Source organism: Styela clava, unplaced genomic scaffold (genome assembly GCF_964204865.1).
Source record: "Styela clava unplaced genomic scaffold, kaStyClav1.hap1.2 HAP1_SCAFFOLD_18, whole genome shotgun sequence".
In the NCBI taxonomy this organism is placed as follows: domain Eukaryota; kingdom Metazoa; phylum Chordata; class Ascidiacea; order Stolidobranchia; family Styelidae; genus Styela; species Styela clava.
In genome coordinates, this window is record NW_027556465.1 from 497,501 (window position 1) to 502,500 (window position 5,000).

The 5,000-nt window shown below is 55.6% G+C and overlaps 2 non-coding genes and 1 pseudogene across 2 annotated transcripts; all 3 read right to left on the bottom strand.

Moving 5' to 3' along the window:
* LOC144418595 (large subunit ribosomal RNA) overlaps nt 1-83 on the bottom strand; it is a 3,695-nt pseudogene extending 3,612 nt beyond the window's left edge.
* A 288-nt stretch (nt 84-371) lies between these two features.
* Nucleotides 372-525, bottom strand: LOC144418669 (5.8S ribosomal RNA). The gene has a single exon (XR_013473604.1). It is a non-coding gene; the product is annotated as a 5.8S ribosomal RNA (ribosomal RNA).
* Nucleotides 526-823: 298 nt separating this feature from the next.
* On the bottom strand, nt 824-2,633 carry LOC144418563 (small subunit ribosomal RNA). Its single transcript, XR_013473553.1, has one exon. It is a non-coding gene; the product is annotated as a small subunit ribosomal RNA (ribosomal RNA).
* Nucleotides 2,634-5,000: the final 2,367 nt, after the last annotated feature.

The following is a 5,000-nucleotide window of genomic DNA, read 5'->3' on the forward strand; positions in this document are numbered from 1 at the left end:
CTCAGGGAATCCCTGTTGGTTTCTTTTCCTCCGCTTAATAATATGCTTAAATTCAGCGGGTGCTCTCGCCTGAACTCAGGTCGTATGTGTCAAGCGGGCCGCTTCTTACACGGCCCGCTGGCATCGCAAGTCGTCGCCGCCGGCGCCGACCGAGCGCGTACCGTCGCCGCCTTGGCCCACGGTCGGTCTTGATCTCGTGACCGGACCGACCGACCTGGACCCGCCCCTCGAACGTAGTTGAACACGTCGAGGGGCCGGCGGTGTACGGGACACGCGGTCGCGCCGAGAAAGCTCGGCGACCGCTTCAACTTGGGGCGACGCCCGGCCGTCTTCGCAGAGGCCAGGCGACGGCCCTCGGGTGAGGACGAACGCGACCCTGAGGCAGACGCGGTCCCGGGATTGACCCGAGACCGCAATTCGCGTTCAGAAGGTCGACGTTCAATGTGTTCTGCAATTCACATTACTTCTCGCACTTGGCTGCGTCCTTCATCGACTCGCGAGCCGAGTGATCCACCGTTAAGAGTCGTCCTCGACGTTTCGCCCGGCGCCGAAGCGCGCGGACGTCACACTGTGGGATCGACCACAAAACCACCACCGACAACAACTGCACAAAAACACCAACAAACGGCGCCGAGCGACCGCCGGGCTGGGCCGGCGGCACATCGAGCGCGGTGCCCAGAAGCCACCATCGCACTCGGCTGCCTTGCTATGCCAACGTGTTACGCGTGTCGCACGGGGCGGAACCCCGATTGACGGCCGCCCTCTCGGCGGCACCCAAAGACAATTAAGTGCGCGGTCGGCCGGGGCCTACCACCACTTTCGGTAATGATCCTTCCGCAGGTTCACCTACGGAAACCTTGTTACGACTTTTACTTCCTCTAAATGATCAAGTTTGATCGTCTTCTCGACACGCCGACGCGGCCGTTGCCAGCCGCGACGGGGCCGATCCAAGGATCTCACTAAACCATTCAATCGGTAGTAGCGACGGGCGGTGTGTACAAAGGGCAGGGACGTAATCAACGCAAGTTGATGACTTGCGCTTACTGGGAATTCCTCGTTCAAGGGAAACAATTGCAAGTCCCTATCCCAATCACGAATGAGGTTCAACGGGTTACCCGGACCTTTCGGCCTAGGTTAGACACTCGCTGCTTCACTCAGTGTAGCGCGCGTGCGGCCCCGGACATCTAAGGGCATCACAGACCTGTTATTGCTCAATCTCGTGTGGCTAAACGCCACTAGTCCCTCTAAGAAGTTAGACGCCGACCGAGAAGGTCGCGTAACTATTTAGCATGCCAGAGTCTCGTTCGTTATCGGAATTAACCAGACAAATCGCTCCACCAACTAAGAACGGCCATGCACCACCACCCACAGAATCAAGAAAGAGCTCTCAATCTGTCAATCCTACCTGTGTCCGGGCCGGGTGAGTTTCCCCGTGTTGAGTCAAATTAAGCCGCAGGCTCCACTCCTGGTGGTGCCCTTCCGTCAATTCCTTTAAGTTTCAGCTTTGCAACCATACTTCCCCCGGAACCCAAAGACTTTGGTTTCCCGGAAGCTGCCGGAAAGGTCGTCATGGTAACGCCTCCCGATCGCTAGTTGGCATCGTTTATAGTCAGAACTAGGACGGTATCTGATCGTCTTCGAACCTCTGACTTTCGCTCTTGATTAAAGAAAACATTCTTGGCGAATGCTTTCGCAGTAGTTCGTCTTCCGCCGATCCAAGAATTTCACCTCTAACGGCAGAGTACGGACGCCCCCGTCTGTCCCTCTTAATCATTACCTCGTGCTCCGAAAACCAACAAAATAGAACCGAGGTCCTATTCCATTATTCCATGCAACACTATGCAGGCGAACAGCCTGCTTTGAACACTCTAATTTTTTCAAAGTAAACTTATCGGCCACCGCCGACACTCAGTCAAGAGCACCGACGGAGAACCGAAGGTGAGGCGAACGCAACCAGTGACACGCCTTGCGACGGACCGGCGGCGCTCGCCCAAAATCCAACTACGAGCTTTTCAACCGCAACAACTTTAGCATACACTGTTGGAGCTGGAATTACCGCGGCTGCTGGCACCAGACTTGCCCTCCAATGGATACTCGTTAAGAGTTTTAGGATGTACACATTCCAATTACAGGGCCTCGTTAGAGTCCTGTATTGTTATTTTTCGTCACTACCTCCCCGTGTCGGGAATGGGTAATTTGCGCGCCTGCTGCCTTCCTTGGATGTGGTAGCCGTTTCTCAGGCTCCCTCTCCGGAATCGAACCCTGATTCCCCGTTACCCATTATCACAAAGGTAGGCACGTAGCGTACCTTCGACAGTTGATAGGGCAGACACTTGAATGATACGTCGTCGGTGCAGAGACCGTACGATCCGCGTGGTTATCCAGAGTCATCAAACGTCACAGGACGAACCCGGTCGGTTTTGATCTGATAAAAGCGCGCCTCCCGAAGTCGGCGCTTAATGCATGTATTAGCTCTAGAATTACCACAGTTATCCACTTCGCTTACGAGACCAAATAAACCAAGACTGATTTAATGAGCCATTCGCAGTTTCGCTTTACGAGAACTCGTACTTGCACCTGCATGGCTTAATCTTTGAGACAAGCATATCACTACTGGCAGGATCAACCAGATAGCTGCGACAGCTGCGCTCGGCCCTTGCTGGGCCGCCCGGCGCGTGCTCGTCGCATTCGTTTAAGACCGAGGCGATCGCCTGCGGCCGTACTCAGCTTCGACAGTCGCTGGCCGCGACGTCAACGCTCTCGCCGGCAGTGCCAGGCGGAGCGATTTGCGTTTTTTCTTTGCTCGCCCTCTCTCGGGCTCGATCCATTCAGTTTCGCACAAACAAGAGCTCTGCCGGCCGCCTGCAGCGGTGCCTAAAACCCGGGCATAACAATGCGACCGTTCTGCTAGGCCGACAAGCGCTCAAGCCAGACGCTCGATCGAACGCCCCCTACATATTAGTCGAGACAACGGCTCGCTCATTAGCATCGCGTTTGTACTTTAACTTTTTTCGGCTCGGCTTCTTTCGACGCCGATGCCGGCGACGCAGCACTCTCTCGCCCGCCAGCCACCGAGAAAAGGGTGCGCTCCGACCGGCCCCGCACCGCTCTTTCTTGGCTCATTCGAAATTACTGTCTTTCGCTCTGACATGCCTTACCTAGGGTTAGGTTAGTATGCTTGCACGTTTGTACTTTAACTTTTTTTGGCTCGGCTTCTTTCGACGCCGATGCCGGCGACGCAGCACTCTCTCGCCCGCCAGCCACCGAGAAAAGGGTGCGCTCCGACCGGCCCCGCACCGCTCTTTCATGGCTCATTCGAAATTACTGTCTTTCGCTCTGACATGCCTTACCTAGGGTTAGGTTAGTATGCTTGCACGTTTGTACTTTAACTTTTTTTGGCTCGGCTTCTTTCGACGCCGATGCCGGCGACGCAGCACTTTCTCGCCCGCCAGCCACCGAGAAAAGGGTGCGCTCCGACCGGCCCCGCACCGCTCTTTCTTGGCTCATTCGAAATTACTGTCTTTCGCTCTGACATGCCTTACCTAGGGTTAGGTTAGTATGCTTGCACGTTTGTACTTTAACTTTTTTCGGCTCGGCTTCTTTCGACGCCGATGCCGGCGACGCAGCACTCTCTCGCCCGCCAGCCACCGAGAAAAGGGTGCGCTCCGACCGGCCCCGCACCGCTCTTTCATGGCTCATTCGAAATTACTGTCTTTCGCTCTGACATGCCTTACCTAGGGTTAGGTTAGTATGCTTGCACGTTTGTACTTTAATTTTTTTTGGCTCGGCTTCTTTCGACGCCGATGCCGGCGACGCAGCACTCTCTCGCCCGCCAGCCACCGAGAAAAGGGTGCGCTCCGACCGGCCCCGCACCGCTCTTTCATGGCTCATTCGAGTTTACTGTCTTTCGCTCTGACATGCCTTACCTAGGGTTAGGTTAGTATGCTTGCACGTTTGTACTTTAACTTTTTTCGGCTCGGCTTCTTTCGACGCCGATGCCGGCGACGCAGCACTCTCTCGCCCGCCAGCCACCGAGAAAAGGGTGCGCTCCGACCGGCCCCGCACCGCTCTTTCTTGGCTCATTCGAAATTACTGTCTTTCGCTCTGACATGCCTTACCTAGGGTTAGGTTAGTATGCTTGCACGTTTGTACTTTAACTTTTTTCGGCTCGGCTTTTTTCGACGCCGATGCCGGCGACGCAGCACTCTCTCGCCCGCCAGCCACCGAGAAAAGGGTGCGCTCCGACCGGCCCCGCACCGCTCTTTCATGGCTCATTCGAGTTTACTGTCTTTCGCTCTGACATGCCTTACCTAGGGTTAGGTTAGTATGCTTGCACGTTTGTACTTTAACTTTTTTCGGCTCGGCTTCTTCCGACGCCGATGCCGGCGACGCAGCACTCTCTCGCCCGCCAGCCACCGAGAAAAGGATGCGCTCCGACCGGCCCCGCACCGCTCTTTCTTGGCTCATTCGAAATTACTGTCTTTCGCTCTGACATGCCTTACCTAGGGTTAGGTTAGTATGCTTGCACGTTTGTACTTTAACTTTTTTCGGCTCGGCTTCTTTCGACGCCGATGCCGGCGACGCAGCACTCTCTCGCCCGCCAGCCACCGAGAAAAGGGTGCGCTCCGACCGGCCCCGCACCGCTCTTTCTTGGCTCATTCGAAATTACTGTCTTTCGCTCTGACATGCCTTACCTAGGGTTAGGTTAGTATGCTTGCACGTTTGTACTTTAACTTTTTTTGGCTCGGCTTCTTTCGACGCCGATGCCGGCGACGCAGCACTTTCTCGCCCGCCAGCCACCGAGAAAAGGGTGCGCTCCGACCGGCCCCGCACCGCTCTTTCTTGGCTCATTCGAAATTACTGTCTTTCGCTCTGACATGCCTTACCTAGGGTTAGGTTAGTATGCTTGCACGTTTGTACTTTAACTTTTTTCGGCTCGGCTTCTTTCGACGCCGATGCCGGCGACGCAGCACTCTCTCGCCCGCCAGCCACCGAGAAAA